The sequence below is a fragment of the Panulirus ornatus genome, chromosome 33, assembly GCF_036320965.1.
Source record: "Panulirus ornatus isolate Po-2019 chromosome 33, ASM3632096v1, whole genome shotgun sequence".
In the NCBI taxonomy this organism is placed as follows: Eukaryota; Metazoa; Arthropoda; class Malacostraca; order Decapoda; family Palinuridae; genus Panulirus; species Panulirus ornatus.
In genome coordinates, this window is record NC_092256.1 from 14,641,863 (window position 1) to 14,663,057 (window position 21,195).

The 21,195-nt window shown below is 40.0% G+C and overlaps 1 long non-coding RNA gene across 1 annotated transcript in view; it reads left to right on the forward strand.

Moving 5' to 3' along the window:
• Positions 1-20,830, forward strand: part of LOC139759683 (uncharacterized) — a 78,940-nt gene extending 58,110 nt beyond the window's left edge. The window contains exon 3 of the long non-coding RNA XR_011715128.1: positions 18,959-20,830. This is a non-coding gene — a long non-coding RNA (uncharacterized lncRNA). The remainder of the gene's footprint in view (positions 1-18,958) is intronic.
• Positions 20,831-21,195: the final 365 nt, after the last annotated feature.

Below are 21,195 nucleotides of genomic sequence, written 5' to 3' on the forward strand. Positions count from 1 at the left end.
TGTACGTCACTCGAATTCCTCGTCATGAAATAAAAAGGTCTTTCTCCCAACACCAGACTGAGGAGGGTGAAGGTAACCAGCAAAAACCATCAAAATCTCGAAATTATATATTTCTTTTAGAACTACTTAAATGATTCTTTGATTCTTCTTGAAGTTCTCATAAGTCATTAATCGCTCTATAAGACCACGTTTGATAAATCGTGGAAGTCTTATGGTGTGTGGTAAAGATACATTTATTTTAAGCCTTTTGATAAATAGAATTATAACATTTAGAATTTCTATTCTAAATGATTATATTCTTCGAAATTTATGCATTCATTACTAAAATGTGGTGAAATGGAGCGAGCTGTAACAAAATTGAGCAAAATGAGAGTGAATTGGAACGATGTGGAATGCATTGAGACGGGAATGGATGAAAGAATTGGCGAAAGAGAGAAAAAAAAGAAATGAATTAGAAAAATATTTACCGAAGTTGTTGGTTTTGGAGATATTTGTGACATGTATTTTGGTCATCGATATTCCCACCTTAATGTGTTTCCTTACAACTCGTATCAAGAAGCGAGATACAATACTGCGATAATTAGTATTCCCAGAATAAGTTTCTGTCTTTTCGTGAGCTTATTTCACAAACTGGTGGGCGTATGTTACGAAAGGGTGTTGTATTCCCGTGTCGATATTCTTTCTTGGGTCATCATTCATGAACTGTAATAAGGTTTTAAGTCACCTCGTATTGGCCTTCGCTATCACCTTGACGGTGTATTGTACACACGAGTCTTGTGTGATTCTAACAGCACTAGAATAGAGCCATGTAACTCGTTGTAGTATTGGGTGGTGCAGAGTAACTCCGTATGTAATCATTTTGAACCCTGTTTTGAGCCATTATCTAGTCGCCAGTTTAGAGTGTGTGTGAGTGTGTGTGTGTGTGTGTGTGTGTTGTAAGATTATGATTTATGTGTAATCAGAACTTGAGTCATTTGCTTGTATAAATAACGAGAACACAACTTATTTCACAGCCTAAATACTAGTAATTAGCACACCATGCGCATTCTAGATTTTTTGTGTTAAATGATGTATTTAGCTTGAAAGCAGCTAAGAGGCTTCGGCTCACTTTTAGCTTACTGTTGTGCCCGACTTTCGTGCTGGGTTGCAGAGTGTTGGAAGGCATGTTAGCTTTACTGCTGAGAGACGGGGTATCGTTCATTTTTTTACCCTTGTTATTGTTGGGAGGCGGCGTTCCTTGCATCATGTCGTGTTCAGGGGTCGTACCTTCGTGCTCAAGGGTTTTAGCTTCGTGTTCAAGGATTGTACCTTCGTGCTCAAGGGTTTTAGCTTCGTGCTCAAGGGTTTTAGCTTCGTGCTCAAGGGTTTTAGCTTCGTGCTCAAGGGTTTTAGCTTCGTGTTCAAGAATTGTACTTTCGTGCTCAAGGGTTTTAGCTTCGTGTTCAAGGATTGTACCTTCGTGCTCAAGGGTTTTAGCTTCGTGTTCAAGGATTGTACCTTCATGCTCAAGGGTTTCTGTACAATTCGGTGACACGGTGTTGCAGGAGCTCTTAAGAAAATTATTATTAGTAATCGATGGATGTCATTATGATTCTGTTGCCTTTTGCCCAAGTGTGGAAATCGTATTAGTTAACTAGTCTGAAATCCACCAGGAGATATATATCCATTGAAACCGTTGTATACATGTATGCATGTGTGTGTCTCTGTCTGTATACTTGCGTGTTTGTACAAGTTGGTTTGTGTGGGTGTGTCTTTACTTACGAGTGGAATCGCGTATTTGTATTTACATACTTGTATAGCACGAGGAGAGAGTTCTTCAGGCATGGGGCTCCGTCTTACATGTGTAATTACCTATTTGTACATTTATGGGAGAGAGAGTTTTACACTCCTGGGGCCTCATCATGTGTGTGTGTGGATACATGTAAGTGCGTGTTAGGAGAGCCGTGGAGACCTGTTCCTCTCTCGTCCTATTACTAGTCTGTCCCTTCCCTCATTAGCATGTCTTGAACAGGGTATATATGTCCGTTTCTCTTAGAGAGTTCGTTCAGGCGTTCATCAGGTCGCCTCTCTCCTCCTCTTGTGTCTCTCGCGCGAGGTCCGTAAGTCTGCAAAGTTTAAAAAAAAAAAAAAAAAAAGTGTTTTCAGAAGAAGGCTTTTCGCTTGCGTCCACAGGGGGAAAAACAGAGGTAAGATCATATTACATGGAAAGAACTAACAAGAGACTCCAATTAAGGTGAAGACAAAAGCAAGGCGTTTTACTGTAAAACAATAGCTTGTGTAACAAACTGGAGGAGTTAAGAATAATATAGAACGAAATAAGACCGAGGTTCGAACAAGGAGTAAACGAGTTTACGTTAAAATGAAAAAACAAAAGATGAGATTGGTGTAAACACCTAAACAAAAATAAGGGAAATTCGTAAATGTATGGAAAGATACACCCATGAGTAAGCCTACAATACAAACAGTCTCTCCTGAAAACGTTTTTGCATTACCATAGACACTCGCAGACCACAGACTCGAACACAAACATTCATACCCAACTTTCAGACAAAATAAATACCATCGAACAAGCTAACACAATCGCACAAATTTGGAAACGCTGCAGAAACACCATCGAACACAATCGTGCAACTATGGAAACGCTGCCCAAAACACCGATCAAATAGAAAGTGGCGATTGAATTCATTACGTTTCACAGGTAAAATGTCGACGGAGGAGTACTGCATTCACCCTTGTTTTGAATGCAGTGTGTGTGTGTTCGTCGTCATGCGCGTCGCGTTTGCTCCCTGAATTCGATGCCGAAATTTTCCCTGGGTCCTGTTTGTTGTGTGGAAGGAGAATGAAGTTTGATCGGCTCGTGTGAGTGGATCTCTCTCTCTCTCTCTCTCTCTCTCTCTCTCTCTCTCTCACAAATTCAGGTTCCCGCATCTCTCGCCTCCCATTTTCCTTTGCTTGTGCTGCTAACAGTCGTAAGAGTACGAAGGGAGAGAGAGAGAGAGAGAGAGAGAGAGAGAGAGAGAGAGAGAGAGAGAGCGCACGAGAGAGCATACATCTCAACATCTGGTTACCCATGTCAAAAAGCTGAACAATTGTCGAGTCTTACTCATGCAGGAAGATGATGAAGATCAACCCCCAAGTCTACTATCATTCTCGCGGTTTACAGAGTTCTTCGTTATTCATCAGAAAGCTAAAAATCTGCTATGCTTTATGAGGACAGTGAACACTCGTGCCCCATCGTGTATTGTCAAGAGGTGTACGCAAGTCATCAGACTATGCCGTGAACAGACAATCAAAACATAGATGAAAGATGACAGTATTTTCTGGATCTCATTTTTCTTTCTATTCAGGAAAAGAAAAGAAAAGATGATTATTCCTTGAGGAGGACCTATACAGGTTTAAGTCGCTTGCCTGAAAAGGCCGTCGTCATTAATCCTGGGCCAGAGAACATGGCGTTCTGATCTATCCTACATCTATTATCCTTAACGCCCCACCTATATATACCCGAGGAGGCTCAAGTATTGTAAGGCCGACAAAGGACTTAGGATTCGAAAGGTGGTTTCGAGAGATTACAATAACTTTGGTCGCTATCCTTATGTCCGAAATCCTATGTTACTCGGAGCATAGAATGGGTTCATAAATTCCGAATATACTAATTCGGTAAAACGCGCTGAAGACGCGGGTATCTTTGACCAAATCTCTTAAAAGCAGGTCATATATATCCTCCGTTACGTTACCACGCGCCAGCGAACATTTCTTCGGGGCATTGATTAAAGAGGGAATGGATAGCCTCCCGCGCTGAAAGTGGCTGCAGTGAACAGTGATTCGTATCCTGTTCGCCAGGGGAAATATATCGTACGCATTCATAGGAACAGTGATGCTTCATTGGCAGAGAAGCATGCGGTAGTTTCAAAGAATAATGAGTCACTTACCTGTGACTGAGGAGGAAAGGATGGAAATATCAGAGAAGCGAAGGCTAATTTTGAACGTGATCATCCTGGATTATAATGTTATTTAAATGTAAAACTATTCTTAGTTTATATAAATTGATTATTGTTTGTACGCCTTAGCTTTGTACAGAAAAACGGTTATGAATTTACAATAACTTTCCCTATATAAAGTATTCTTAATGTGTTATTCAGAAAATAATTATAGAGGCTTATGTGCTCTGTTATTATAAACATGTTTGGAGCTGGACTCTTATAATGGTTGACTGACAAAGGATCACAGAGGAACTACATATAAGATAGAATCCTGACTCCTTTCATTTGTGGTTGTTGGTATATAACAACATATGAGCCATGTAGCATCTGGTATTTCTTCTAATGAGTAAGCGGAAGTTGGAAGCGGATTCAACCGGACTGCATTGTGGTGAAGACAAGTTTTAAATCATTTGACATCCTCTATTCCTAGTGTTGTTCTTTGTGTTTAGTGTGCAGAATTTTCGTCGAAATTCATTAATGCGTTAGAGAATTTCTCGTTTGTTTCTTTTGTGCTCAATGGGCAGAATTTTTATTGATATTAAGTAATGCTTTTGGGAATTTTTCGTTTTATTTCTCCAACAGGGCATTAGGACGCTTTCAATTCATTAGATTGAAAGTCTTTTGAACGAGTGGGGGGGGGAAAAGACATCAATAACTGCACATGCTTAGCACGAATTCTGCCTTAATGTACGTTAAGTATTATGAGGCTAACGTACATCCAAGTAACGTTGTCAATTTACACAAACGTTCGCATTGAAAGGCCGGGAAATTGCATTTAAAGTAATTAATCATGCTATCGCCCCAGGTCGAATAATATGTAGGTGAACAAGGCTTACAATCCTCGGAAACTCATTTACACCGTAAACCTGTAGACTTGTTACTCATAATCAGAACGCGTATTGTTCACATATATACATCAGTGTAAATGGTAGAATTTGTGTATACGTATTATTTTCGGAACTTTACACGGTAACGAGGAATTTGGAAATTTTGATCTAGACTTTCCCCAAAATGCTTATGGTTAGAAATTTCTCAAGTTCGAGAGGAGAATCCAGCAGGGAGGAGAGATGTATTTATATTTCCAGAAATCATCTTGTGGCTCTGTGGTCATATTTGAATATTCACTTGTGCGTCACTGATTTATATTGTTTTCTGGAGATAAGGTAAACTGGGTTAATATGATCTTTTGGAGGCAAGGGAAGCTGGATTATATTGATGTTTTGGTGATAGGGGAAGTTGGATTAAGTTGATCTTTTGGAGGTAAGGGAGACTGGATTAATGTGATCTTTTGGAGATAGAAGAAACTGGATTAATACCATCTTTTGGAGAAAAGGGAAAGTGGATTAATATGATCGTGCTTGTGTGCTACTTCTAGAAAAAGGCTTCACAGTGTCCTCCTGTAGTGATCAGTTTTGATGGATGTAGATTGATCACCATATCACATTTATTCAAGTTATTTTGAATGTAAAGATTCTTTTTTTCCAAGTTTTCGTAAAGATGTGGAATGTCTTAAGTAAATAATCGTTAAGTACATTGACTTTTCTAAAAATGGGATGGAGATCAGGGAATTTCAAAGAATTGGGAAAAGCGTGCAATAGTATCGTATTTTTACGCAAGACATTGCAGTTAACCCAACAGGCGTAACATTACTTCAAGTAATATGGTCATGAAGGAGACTTGGAGACACTCGCTCGCTCTCTCCAGGTGTTGCCGTGACACCTGAGAGAGAGAGAGAGAGAGAGAGAGAGAGAGAGAGAGAGAGAGAGAGAGAGTCCTTTGACCATATCTGAGGAATGTTTGGTTTTGATGTCTCTCTCTCTCTCTCTCTCTCTCTCTCTCTCTCTCTCTCTCTCTCTCTCTCTCTCTCTCACACACACACACACAAACGACAACGTAATAACGTCGGCAAAGTTGTGAGAGAACAAAGGAAGTGAAGAACATCATTATTTTTTTTTCCTTTCCTCTCTCATAGCCTTCCATGTCGAGGCAGGCCTTTCTTGTGGTAATGCCTCTGGTCTAGCAGCTCTATTGCTTTTCTACCAGCTGGAGGTATATAGGATATTGTGAGGATGCTGGTATATTGCCTTTTACATCTTCGACCAGCCTAGTGAGAGATCGTGTGCTGGTAGTGGTCTTCACTCGAGGTAAGGTCTGTACGTTCTCTTCTTTGTGGTCCTTGGCAAAGACTGTTATTACTTTGTTCTGCTTTTACTTGTTCTCTCTCTCTCTCTCTCTCTCTCTCTCTCTCTCTCTCTCTCTCTCTCTCTCTCTCTGGCCTACTTACCTCCGTAACTTGATGGATCACCTTGTTCCTGTCGATAAATCAGCCTACCTTCCCTCCCCCCCCAACTTTCTTTTCATTGTCTTAATCGGTACCCCCTGCAGGATCCTGTCGTGTAGAGTCTGTCACGTGTTGTTGGAGTCTAATGGCTACCCAGGATCATAAGACTGGAAATATCGCTACGAGAATCTAACGTTGGCTGGTCGTTGACTGGAGGGAAGGGGAGGTTTTAAGAGCTGAGGAATTTTCGGGATGGGTTTATTTGGATGGGCTCTCAGGAGTGCGGTGATGACTGAGAAGGTTTGATAGCAAAAACAGAGAGGGCAGTTTAGCCTTGGGCTCAACTGAGGGGTTAGTACATTGTCTCGCGGTATCAAATTGGAAACGAATGACCTCGTGGAATTGTACTTGTTGTCATCTTAACATATTTCAGAAATATTGTCTCGTAAGAAATCTTATTCGTTCATCACTCCTCGTGGCGTTTAAGACTTTGTCTTTTACCTCCAAGATCTTTGTCTCGACACTCTCAAAAAGGAGACCAATTTTGTGGAGAATAATGTGAAACTTTTTTATCATCAGGCAATAGGCATACTCAGGGTGAGGGTAAATGAATCAAAAATACTTTGATGGAATAGTTTGAATAGTGAGAGTAATTTGATTAGTGACTGATAACTGGTTGAGTGGTAATTGGAAATAGGTTGAGTGGCGACTGAAATAGGTTCAGTGTCAACTAGGGTGAGTGGGTGACTTGGAAATAGGTCGAGGTGACTTCGAATAGGTTTAGTAGCGACTGTTTTCGAGTAAATATGACAATACTTAGATGAATAGTGACAAAATGAATCATAGAATTCCCCAGAGATCTGATAATCCAATTCGACTCTCATAAGATTTCAGGTTAGTGTAAGAAGCTATCGTTAAAAGCTATAGAATAAAATAAAGGTGATTATAAATTCATAAGCAAATGAAGAATGATGATCGAAGGCACGGTACAATATAAGGGATTTAGGTTGACTGATTTTATTCAAACAGGCGCTGAATACAATACCACTGTCGTTTTTTTCTTTTTTAGTACACAAATACCTCCCTTTTCTGCAGGAATGTCTCCCACTGGGAATATCCTTTTCTTCGTGTCTTATCAGCTCCTACTGAAGAGATTTCGTATATACATTATGCATACATTGTTAGGGAGTGGAGGGTATAAACAACCCTTATCATACTTTTGAGACTCGTATAAACAGGACGAGGAAAGCTTTAGACCTATTCGTTCATTAAACTGTGAAAAGCGAGGGAAAATGATTTTCGTCCAGTCTTGTTCAGTTAATTGAGTCATTACCTGTACATGACTTCTTTTTAAAATTAGATTGAGGGAATGTTTATCATAATTTCTTTAGTGATTCGATGGTAACGTAGGATAATTGAGATATTTGGTATACGTGAGCAGAGGGAGATAAAAGGCAGGGGAAATGGAGGAGAGGAAAGCGTAGGATAAGGCAGGGTGAAATGGTGGAGAGAGGAGAGCGTGGGAGTGTCATTGAGGAGTGAGCGAGTGGAGTGTGTGGTAAGAGGCGTGTTAGTTATGGTGTGTGTGTGTGTGTGTGTTTGTGAGAGAGAGCCTCGGAGACATGAAAGCGTCTTCAGCGACGCACATACGCGCATGGACATCAGAACAATGAGACCGAAGACCCAGAGGATTAAAAGCACTTCTCTCCTTTGTATATTCCTTCCTCGGGTATTGCGTGTCATGCACCCTCCTTCACACAGATGTAGAATCTTTTTATTCCAATTATATTGTCATTTGAGAAAGGTAGTCTATATAGATGAATATCTACAACAAGACCCGTAATTCATTTAGAATTATATGTATTTACAATTATATATTCGGAATTTTAATTGTTATTAGCAAGTAATGCAAGGAATAAGGTCGTTTGAGAGGATGAAATACGCAAGCAGTTTAAGCATATTTCAAATAGCATATTTACGCAAAATTGAAAATATCAATTACGTAATGGATAAAGTATTTTTTTTGCGCTGTGCATAAAGCGTTCACGTTAATTAATTAGGGAGGTAATACGTTCTCCAGCAGCTTTAAGATAAATCATTGGATTGAATAGCGAAGTCTTTTAAGTCACCACGTAGCCCAATTTATTTTCCCGAAATTGGGAGATGAATCTACTTTGTCTTAAATTCCAGACGCCTCCGGCAATTACCGCTCCTTGCTTTACCTCCATATTTCCACAGTCCTTCCAGTCAGCGGAAAATACGAACATTTTTGTGGGAATTCCAGCGGCTTATGGCCTGGAAGTGACGGCACGGACTGTTGGAGGCTAAAAAATGGGGTTTTTCTTTTTCCCTCCAACACACAAACACCTGACCACCTCTCCGGGTTTAGCTGACTTAACGCCTCACTTCATGTCTCTTGCAGGGTTTTAGCTTTTTCCTTAAAGCTATCTTTCTGGTTTCTAAAGTTGTATATTGCCAGTACACAGCTGCTTTTCTTTTCCCTTAAGTTTTCGGCTGAATAAAAAGCAGGTCTCGACTTTCCTTTTCTTATTCTGAGCTGTGTTGTAATGAGCTCTACGGGATCTGTTTCGCAGAGAATGTGAGTATTGCATAGCTGCATCTGTACCATATACCTGAAGGGTCCTCATCCGCGCCGTTGTTAAATTATTTATTGAGTCCTATCTCTTTTTACATAGAGTAGAATTAGAAGCCTTTCGCCACGTACTTTCTTCGGGTATCATATCTTCAACCACCCCTTTCCGTTCCTCTTGATGTTTATTTGTCTCTTTCTCTCTCTCTATTCTGCAGGTATTACTTCTGCTGCTGTTCGTGTGAGGTGTCCCTTCCTCTTTCGACCTCAAAAGCCATCACAGTTGGCATGATTGGCCTCTTACTTCCAACAGTTTATTTGTGGCGACCTGTCACACGGGGGTTTACCGTTACGGTGCCTCCTTCTGTTCTCACAGAGTCATGAAATTTCTTTCGTCCTTGCTTCTTTCCCAGGTTTTGTAATCTTTTCACTTTCGAGGGTCGGATATACAAACAACGAAGGAGTTTTAAGTTCATCCCCCATTTTTTTCGTTAACGTTCTTAGGTGTTTTAGATTTTGTCCTCTTAACGTTTCCAGTCGAAATACATACAATTTTAGCATGCCTCTGTCCGTGTCACTCTGATTAATAGGAAAATAATGGTCATGTAAGCATTCAGGTGCCAAGTCAATGATCTTAGCTTGTTGCATCTACAGTTTTAGCTGCCAAGACAGAGCCTCCACAGATTGAAGATACATTATGCATACAGCCTTTACGTACGTACACTTGTTCGATCAACAAACACCAAACTATTTGGTTCCAAGTAGATATCGTCTTCACCACACTGCTATCCATTCAGTTCCTCTACAGCTTTAAGTTGAATGTCAAGATATATATAATTTTCTTGCTTCTTAGTTTAAAACGCTCAGTACTCACCAGTCAGTCTTTTATCCTTCCTGACTGTGTGATATTCATTGGACATAAAGCTTTCCGGTTACTCTTGTATCCTGAGGTAACGTGTGCTTGTGTCGCCGAAGCCCTACAGACATGAAAGCATTAGTTCGTTTGCTTTGTGCTGCATTTCATCATCCCAGGTTTATGAGAATGAGTAATCCCTTGTGTTCTACTTTCTGCTCTTGATATTCATTGTAGATGCGGTGTCTTTTGTTCTCTTGTTTGGTCTATTTTTTTTTAATGTATTCCAGGATGTGAAAGTTATTTTGGCGAAAGATTTTCCTTGGGATTGTGTGTGTGTGTGTGTGAGAGAGAGAGAGAGAGTGACTGGAAGTTTTACACTTGTGTGTGTAAACACACACACTGATCATCCCCGCGGGTAGGGTGAACACCTAGTTAGGATGTAGGCCGACTGTCGCGCCCAGGAATCGAACCCCAAGGGGACCCGACCCCGGGCGAACACGTACTGACTCACTGTCTGGAACACTGACCGTTACACCACGTAGGTGTAGTGTGTGTGTATAAATGTGTGGCTACAAAATGTGACTACAAATCCAGAGTAAACAAGACTACTTCTGAGATTTAGATTTAGATTTCTAAAGTATTGGCTTCTTGAAGAAATCTTAATATAATCCAAAAATATTTTTAAGTTATACACCGATATCTGTATACTGATTATTTTATCGATAGTATTGTTGGCTCTGAGAGAATTGGGTTTCCATGTAACATTGGACAGGAGGCGAGCCCATGGGTCCGAATGGATGCATTAAATACCTGGAACACGGGAGGAGTTCTGCGAATTGGAGGTTAAGGACAAAACTTGCGGTCGTGTGTTTGCGTGGCAGCGCCTGGGACGACCCTGATGGGTGGGGTAGAGGCAGAGGAACGGAAGGAGAGAGAGAGAGAGAGAGAGAGAGAGAGAGAGAGAGAGAGAGAGAGAGAGAGAGAGAGAGAGAGAGAGAGTAAATATGGTAATAGGAAAATAAGATATGATAAGTTGTCACTCAGTTACTCTGATGTGTCTGAAGTGCGTGATACGCAATTTGGCCAAGTAGCGATTTTGCTGATTATAGGCATTAAGTCTAACATAAATTTCCTTGTTCTGTCAAATGGCAGAACTTCAGTTCCCTTCTCCTTTCAGTTCTTCACTCGTATCCTTGGTTAAGATATTCTGTCTTTCATTTACTTACACCAGCTTTGTTCATTCCATTTTCTCTTCCATGGACACATCACTTCCATCATTATCTTCATTCGCATCCTTCTTTATCCTATCTCCTTATAGACGATTGTACCCATTGAAGTTCTTCATTCTCGCCCAGAACATTATCATCCTGTTTCCTTTTTTCTCGGCTTTGACTTCCAGAACGTTTTCGTTTTCCCTTTGTCCCTCCAGCTGGCTTCCAGCACATAACAGCCTCCGGAGCATAAACCGTTTATGGTCGCCTGAAAGTTAACCATATCTCAGATATATATATATATTTTCCAGATGCTCACTGACTGTATAACGTCAAATCAGAACTATCTCGTGAATCTTCTCCTCCAAGTTCGGTTGTTCAATTGTTTTCCATAGTTTGAAAAATTATATTGTTTGCAGATGTTCAGGAAATGTCAAAAACTCGAATTCTCGTTGCATTTTTTTTCGTTGTAGCTAAATCACTTGACGAAAACTGTGGAGTCAAACTTGAATAATCCGTCAGTGATTGAGTGACGGGACGTTTTAAGACCGGTTGCTGGTGACTGGGTCTAAATCGTCCGCCATATCTGATGAATGATGGAACTTGATGGTGGCCTTAATTCTGGAGAAGTTATAATGGCTGAAGTCATCTGGCGGAATCTGTTTGAACCACCTAAGAAGCAGGGGTGATGGCTCGGGTGGGCGAGGAATGCAGGGAGAGGGAGGTAACATTAGTGTGGCTGAGGGTTGGGGTGCAGGGAGGGAGGTAAAGTTAGTGTGGCTGAGGGTTAGGGTGAGGGGTGCAGGGAGGGAGGTAAAGTTAGTATGGCTGAGGGTTGGGGTGCAGGGAGGGAGGGAGGTAACGTTAGTGTGCCTGAGGTGAGGGGTGCAGGGAGGGAGGTAAAGTTAGTGTGGCTGAGGGTTGGGGTGAGGGGTGCAGGGAGGGAGGTAAAGTTAGTGTGGCTGAGGGTTAGGGTGAGGGGTGCAGAGGGGGAGGTAACTTCATAGTCTGGCCTGATGGTTCGGTGTGGGTTGGTTAGGATGAGGAGTGTGGTAACCAAGGGGGTAACTTTCAAGTTCTCTGGATGAATCTCTCCCTAGTATTAGACCCTCAGAATGTTTTCATTTTTCTTATTCCAGCCACAAGACTAATTCTGGTTCTGAGAAGTCCTTCTAATCACTCCATTAATCAATCTAGACTAGGCAGATCAGGTTTTAATTAGCCTATCTGACCTTCTCACTACTGAAGAAGATCTTTCAGTTTTTCAACTAATTATCCTAAGCATAGCAGGACTCGTTTAGCTAACGCTAGGTCGCCTGGCGTAACCAATCCTCGTACTGCGTAACCAATACTCATTTTGTGTAATCAGGCCTTATAGTTAAGCTGATGTAAAATCATTTTGATAAGGATTTCTCATATGCGTAGATCATTTGATAGACCAAAAGACACTTTTTTTTCCCTAGCAGTAATATCTTGCAAATATGATTCACTCTTAGAATCCCTTCGAATCGAACAAAAAGTATTATAGGTATATTCTAAACTAATTTGAATTCTAGGTGCAGCTCTGATTGATATATGTTTATTAATTGTAATGGTGTATCATCATGGCTCGTTGACTTTCAAAAGATTTCGTTATTAGTTTTTTTGCACACGTCCTTGTTGTAAGCATGCACACGCAACATGAATAAATCATTTATCAGTAAATAACGATATTTGTTATTTACACACGAGCAAACTTATTATAAAGAAAAACATTTACGACTTTGATGAAATGCCACACGCTTAGGTGCTCTTGTGAATAAGCGCTACACATATACGCTCTTTTGAATATGCGTCACACATACATGCGTGCGAGTTTTGAGTATGCGTCAGTTGTGCGTACTCCTTTGATTATGCGTAACGCATTCATGGTCTTTTGAATATGCGTCACACGTTCGTTCTATTCTGAATATGCACAGGAAACTCCAGTCACGAGAAATCGTTCCCTCTCTTACTATCTTCAGTGCGGGAAATTTGCTTTGTGTTCGCAACGTGCATGCACAAATTAGGATACATCGCTTCACGTTTACTAAAATGACTCGCCAACTTAGATACTTGGTTTACTGAACTGAGTCACAAACTAAGGTACTTAGGCCCCACGTTTACTGAACTGACTCACAAACTAATATACCTAGCTTCTCTTTAACTGAACTGACTCACAAACAGAAGACGAAGGCTTCGGTTGTGCTATCATGACACTTCGAAACAAATTTAAGACTTAAGAGTTATCTCGACAGATCATTTCCGTTCATGTTATGAGAAACGGAAGAAATATAAAGGTGGAATGAGAGCCAAGGGTCATTAACAAAAGGGAGAAGGAATGTTTTGGTGAAGTTAGAGGTAGAAGAGGGGCCACAAATTTTGGACAGATTGACAAAAGACAAGAGTTGGAGGGAGAGTTCATAGAAAAAGGGATCAGCAGTTCATTGTAAATCCTGTTCGTGTCGAATTTATTTTTTTTTTCTGTGCTTTTACTCGGTTTATGCACATTAATGGTCCGTGTTTGTACTGAGTACTACTGTCACTTCTGAGCTGGTTCTAGCTACATATATATTCCAGTCTGTAAGTAACTTAATTTTAAGTAAGACATTCCTAAATCTCCCCAGGCTAACCTCACAACTTAATGTAAGCACAAGACAAGAAAATTCATAAAAAACGTACAGAATACTTCTTAGTAACTTGTAAAGAGGCCTGAATGAAAAGGTGATTGCGAATCGCGGGACACATCCAACCCTGTTATATGAGTGTGCTTCGTTTACACACTAATACACACAAACATCGCCACTGGAACAGCCATGTAGTAACACATACACCACACACACACACACACACACACACACATATCTACTTTGGGCTTGGGTAGGTGTCGGTGTATACATACAAGGGAGGAAGGACGTAATACGTATATACAAGGTTAAGACACGAGGCAACACGAGTGTAGATCTCGCTTCTCGTAACACACAAATAGTCGTGTGATCACAGACACACGACACGTTATCATTGAAAAGATGGGGACCACGAGTGCAAAACTCCCTCTCCGTACAGTAGAAATAGGTATTAACTAACTAGTTAATTACACACATACAAAAATATGCACAAACATAGTGATGTAAGTACGTACGTCACATGGAACACACACACACACTCCGTCATTGTTGTTGTATTGAGCACAGCAGATGTGTATAAGGGAGTTAACTATCGATTTCTGATCGTAATCATCCTAAGAGCTGATATGAAAGAGCATCACAGAGATATGAACCATTTCCGCTTGATGGATGATGCAAACCAAGACTAGCGTCTGTGATTGGTTGTGTAAGTCTGGATATTGGACAGTGTCATTGTGTGTGTGTGTGTGTGTGTGTGTGTGTGTGTGTTTGTTTTCGAGGGGCTTTTTATCGAGTAACATTAAGTCTCTCTTATTTTAGGTGATTAAGACAAAGGATAAAACATGCGTTTGTATCCTACCCACAGCTAGTGCAAAGAGAGTATTCACTGCTTTTCTTTCCTGTTTTAGTCTACTATGAAATATAAAACTCGTTCATTTCCTTTTGATATCGAATATTGATACGAAATATAAGACATTGGATTTAATTTCCCTGACTTTCAGAGAGTGGAACACCTTTATTTTATGCTCGGTGCGAAAATGTATTTTGCTTTGATGCATAAAATGATAAAAACCTTGTTGAATGATCTTACCTTTCAGTGATACAAGACAGACTGGGGGATAAGGAGGGACATGAGTAGTATTACTTGATATAGTTGAACAAACACAGTGGCTTAAGATCACCCTTCCAAATTCTGCTATAAAAGAGAGAAACAAAATTTACCGATCCACGTTTTTCATTGACACACAAGTCTATAGTTTCAGTTCGCATTTTGATTATTCATAATATTGTAAAGTATGAAGACTCGCAAATTACTAACTGGAGGAATAATGCAAGATTGCTACCCACATTTCGCTAAAGCAACAGAAAAAAAAAATTGTATATTCCGTTTCCCCAGCGCATCAGATAGTCTACGGAATCGCCAACACACATTCCACTAACTCTTAAAACGTAAAAAATGTCGAATGAGTTGATAACACAATCTTGAATATTGAAAATATTTCTAGGCTTATCACCCCTCATTCCACTGATAAAATAAGGTGGTATATTTTTTTTTTTTTTCACAGACGACTGTGTTTAATGATAAGGAAATATGATGCGTTCTTGGAACGCGTCGTGGTCTACTTTATGCTACAGAAAGAAATATATGACTAGATTGTACGAGTCCTATATAGAGGAAGTTCGTGAAAAATATATAGCACCAGCCTTAACTGCTCAGAGGTTTAATTGGCCATGCAAATTTAACAGAGTCTGGTTACACGGAGTAGTTATTTTTCAGTGATTTTGGAGAACTGAATTAAGTTATATATGATTATATGATTAATATAAGTTGGTATATAAATCAGACTAATGAAGGAAGTATATGCAGAGAGCAACGGTAGATTATACGTATATAGCGGGTTATAGCATGTAAATAATAGTCATACTTATCCAATCTTCACATATCCTCAACGGAGGAAATCATCAATAATATTTACATAAAACCTAGTCGTAAGAAAATGATTTTCGTATAGCGTTATTTACACGATAATGCATACATTTCGTCCATAAGTCCTTTGCATTATAATGGTGCTTAATGACTCTGATGGCGTTAACACATCTAACATTTAGGGAGAAGGTACGTGAGATATAGTTGGAGAAAAGACAGTAGTATGAGAATGTAGGTAGTGATGAACGAGTGTGTTTGAATGAATTACCTTTAATGATAGGGTGAAGTGCGTGGAGTGTGTGTGTGTGTGATTTTGTGGGTGTGTGATTACTGTTTGTGTGTTACGGAAAGTGTGTTTTACACTCGTGTTGTCCCCGTCTCTTTAAACACCTCGTATACATGTACCGTTTCTTTACTTCTATAGGTGGACAAATAGGACGTGAAATAGCATAGAATCCAGCACCCTTAACGCTGGTTACCAGAGAAATAAGGAACTCTCTCTCTTTCTCGGTCATAGCGGAGTTCAATTTGATTTGCCATAAACTGGAATATGTGATCTTCGCAATGTTCGTAAAACTCGTAAACCTTCGCGCGCGCGCTCGGCGTTCGGTCCTAAGTTCATTGTTTGGTTTCAGGCAATGCTTCCAGTCACGGGAAAATAGGGAGACTTTTCTGGACATAGCAGCAGCAGCTTGTGGTCTGGAAGTGACGGCTCGGAAGTGTTTGTGGCGAAAAAAAAAATCGGTTTTCACCGGTTGCCTCGCAACACATGGAGACTTGCCAACGTTTCTGGTTATAGCTGTCGACACAGCACTGGTTAGCTTGGCTTCTCCAGCTGTAACTGCCAATATACTTCAGGACTTGTCAAGCTACCATCCCCAGAGTTTTAGTCGCCTAACTACCTCTCTCTAGCTGCCAAGACCATCGCTATTAGCTGGCTTCTCCTATGTTGATGCCTTGCAATAGGTACTTCGATGCTTGTCAAGTTATACTCTTGAAGAGTAACTTGTGTCTGCTTCAATCACAACCACTGAGACGTGGTAGATTACCTGTCCAAAAAATTTTGGCTTACAGTACATGTCTGTTGGGTACCTCTTAAAGTTTCAGCTGTCACAAAGCTGTAAGTTAAGCTCTTTTAGCTTTAGCACTTACAACGCAAAGATGCTGTTATATATCCACAGATCACATCCAAAACCTAAGTTTTCTCATCTTTACCAGTCATCATTGTCATCGCAATATTTAGTTCCCTTTACTGATTCAATCTTGCTTACATGGCTGTTCACTTACTTAGCATTATATCTAAATTTAGCAAGTGTACAGTCTTTACGCTCCTGAGTTATGAATAATGTGCAGTCGTACATACGTAGTCTAGGGTTCCAAAGGTTTCAAATCTCACACGTTCATATCCGGCTCCAAGCGGTAAAGTCTGTGTTTTTCGACTGTTAACAAATTAAAGTTTGTTGATTTCTGCATCCCTGAAATGGCGTCTGATTAATCTTTATGCAAATATCATAGTTTTAGTGAAGCTGTTCTGTTTATTTTACCGTGATATTTTTCCCCCTATTATTTCATTATGGCATTGAGTGGAGATTAGGCACTCATCGTCTCTTGTTGAAATGTTATCTTTTCCACATATTTCAGGGAAAAAAGTATTTTTCATTTCTTGATGGCTGATGCGAAAAGTTGCTTCAGACCTGTGTCTGTGAACTAACTACTGTATACGTATGTGCTATTCGGCATAAAATGCTAATTACAATGTCTTTGACCATGACCTCTTCCACTGGAGGGATTGTTATCTTAGAATTTGATTATCTCGGATCGATTCCTTGTGTGTGATATCAAATGCTCATCCCCCCCCCCCCCCTCAACACTGGCCTTGGTAGGAGATAAAACTTTGACGCCTTTTGAATGACTTGAGAAAAAGCTGTTTTCACCTTCCTTCTCAAGCTGGAGCTTTAGCGTACGGTATAGACTTATAATTAAAGAAGAAACGACCTTTTGCCTCATAGTATCGAGGAATATGCCAATACTGATATTCAAATGCAGGGTGTTTTAACAGTTTCTAGTATTGCTGGCTACGGAAGACTGCATTTCGATGCAACATTAAGACAGGAGGCGAGCATTTGGATGTGAATCGATGCATTAAATAACCATGGAGTACGACAGGAATTCTGTGCGCTTGAGGTTAAGGACAAAGGTTATGGTGATGTGTTGTATGTAGCACCGCCAGAGACTACCCAGGTGGGTGGGAGAGAGGCGGAGGAACAAAATGAGGAGAGGACATGTTTGAGGAGGGCCAGGAGGCGGAGGAATATCGAGGAGAAGAGAATGGAATTTTTAACGAATGAGAGAACTCGGCAGATGAGAAAAATATATGGATGAAGGCCAAAAAAAGAAAATATATAGATGAAGGCCTAAAAAGAAAATATATAGATGAAGGCCATAAAAAAAAAAAGGGAAGTGGATAGATAGACAAGAGTCTAAAACATGATAATAAGGAAAACAGGTAATGCAGACACACGAAGAAATGAGTGTTAAACTCTCAGGCTGATGACAAGGATTTTAAGAGCCATTGTGTCTCCCTCTATTGAGCCATACCAGAGGCCAAGAGGAGAATCTTATCGCTCGTCTCTTCAAGTCGAGTTTCACATCTCGGAGACGACTCTGCAACAACCCAGACAAACAATATGAAAAACGCGAAGAGGCTGGAAGCAATTACATATTTCGAGGTAAATAACAATTATTGTTACTCTTCTGAAGCTATTTTTGCAAATACGATAAAAGTGTCTTCGTCACAATCATATCAAATTAGTTTCAAGCAGTTCTCATTCATGCTCATTCAGTCCTCTACTGATATTCTCGTTCATTTTCTTTTCTTAACAGACCTTCTAAATTGATATCTTGATATTCAAAATTAATGCTGTACGACATGTCACGCCACCGACCTGCCTCACACGCACGTTACTCTTACTGATTCTATTTTTCATCAGGAACACATCTGTATGTTGTCTTCAATCTGGTCCTTGGTATATCAGTAGTGAAAGTCCTATCTCTATCATCATACGTCGTTTTGTACGGTATTTGAGCACTTGTCACTATAGCTATGTCCGAGTATAATCTATAAGTATGGTCGTCATATATTGTTCCTTGGGACTTTTTCTTTTTACAAAGCTTGTCAGCATACGTTGTTGAAAGTTTTATCCGTCAGTACTGCCAGCATAAGTCGTTTAGCATGACATTCGAGCATCGTCAGCATAGTTCGATCAAAGTATGATCTCAGGGTGTTCACCAGTATGAAATCCTCACCATGTCAGCTTAGATTTGTCGTAACCTTGACCTCATGAATTGACCTTCAACTTCGAGGCATTCAGATCACTGACCTTCACGAAATCCCATATGCAAATATGGGTCAAAGCCTGACCTTTTGAGTATCGCTCTGAGGTTGACCTTTCGGTTTACCATCAACAGGAGGCGGATCGAGGTGTGGATCTCCAAACAGAACCACCACAACCACAGTCGCGTAAAGGGATGGGATGCTCACCCTCTCCGTCCCTCATACTGATGGCCTGGATTCACCTGAACGCACCAGTGAGCAGTAGGTGGACACCAAGAAAGCAAATTAAGCCAGGCTTTGAGTCTTGGGTTCTGTCGGGTGGATCAAGTTCCCATAACGCTTATTTGGCAATATAATGGCTTAAGACGCCATTATATAGCCATTCATTGGCATGATTGATCCCGTGTGCTGTGCTGTGTATAGAATGATGCTTTTAACCCGAGTTAAGGAATACGGACAACGAAGGCCATTTTATTTTTTTTTTTTTTTTTTTACATATGCAGCTGATATATGCCGCCCAGTGCTCACAACGTGGGCAGAGTCCATCACTGCATTTCCATATAGACAAGTTTTTGGCTGTTTTGCATGAGATAATCAAAGATAACGAAGCCTTTTTTTAATTCATTACCAACACGTGAAACCTTGCTTTTGTTTCTGATTCAAAACAAAAGCTCTTGTTAACATATATGATAGTGTATTGTTTAAAGAGAGTGTTATTGCATGGCGATGCTGCTCCATTATTAATTTGATTTGACATTGAAGGTTATATATATATATATATATATATATATATATATATATATATATATATATATATATTATAGAAGAGATAGTCGGAATGACACTCGGGCATAGATAACAGCACAAAAGACTCGCATCATTAAAATTATATACCGTAACAAACTTGCCCCCATCAGTGCCATTACAACCCACACACGACACGGACGATCGAAGCTACCAGTGTAATTACACTGATTCTACCAACGGGGTCGTCAAAGGAAAAGGAAAAAAGAAATGTATACCTAAACCTTTCAGATCTCTCTCGCTTAACCTTATGCACACCCTTAGGTTTAACCCTCCCCCATTTTCTTTCTGGTACATTAAGAATAAACAGCTTAATTCTTGATATCTGAGGGAGAGGGACCGTACATAGATGAATCACTCGATTATCATTACTATCCAAGCATTATGCATTTGTTTTTTTGAGTTTATAGATATCCTTATACTCTGCCGATTCCCATGTCTGCTGAAGACACCAACTTGATAAACTAATAACCCTTTATAGATTAGCACCTCATAGTTCTGATCTCGTCACTATATGATGCACGATGATATACCATAAAGGATTTAATCGTCTTAAATCTGACAAATGAAAGTATTAGATGACAAAGGATTTAATCGTCTTAAATCTGATAATGAAAGGATCAGATGGTAGAGTCTCTTGGTTTCGAGCAGCGGTTCATTCTTTAGCTTGCATGTTGTTATTTCATAACACTTAAGGATAATGGCCGTTCTGTTTTCACGTCTCTCGTTTGTTGTGCTGATCGAACCCTGACGCTATGGAATATGTGGAATTTTTCAGAGTTTTACATTCTCTCTCTCTCTCTCTCTCTCTCTCTCTCTCTCTCTCTCTCTCTCTCTCTCTCTCCAGTATCATAGATATTCAACAGTATTACACTGGTATTTCCTTGTGGGCTGTGATATATTTCGATTGTGTTTCATACAATATGGTATATCTGTAATGTAAGTATTCAACGTCATTACGGAGATATTTACCATAAGATCAGAAGTATCCAGTATTATTATACAGTTATCCCGTGTAGAATTATAGATATTAAGCAGTATAAAGCCAGTATGCCCCATGATATTATGAGTACTTTTCACTCCTAATGCAGTGAGTCTCATGAAATAACCTATACACTTTAAGGAATGTTTTGAAGTATAACTTATGATCGTACAGCATTATGGGTATAAGATTATATTTCCGCCAATATAACAGTATACATTACAAAGACGGAACGTTTGATTACCTGTTACTAGACCATCCTGTAATTACATTGGATAGACGTCCATTATAATCAAAAGTGTTTAACGCATTGAGCATGAAGGCACGACACTTTGGCACGAAGGTCCGACACTAGAGCACGAGGGTACAGTCCCTGGGCACGGAAGATACACAACCCTTGAACACAAAAAATATGCCACCCTTGAGTATGAAGATGCGACCATGATATTATGAACCTGGCCTTTGATCTAACCCTCATGGATCAGGTCAAAAGGTATGTGCCATTATACCAAAGGATCGTACCCTCTTTGCTTAAGGTTATTACCTTCTATCCTTGTTCTGTCATGAACTGTATTGTTCACGCCG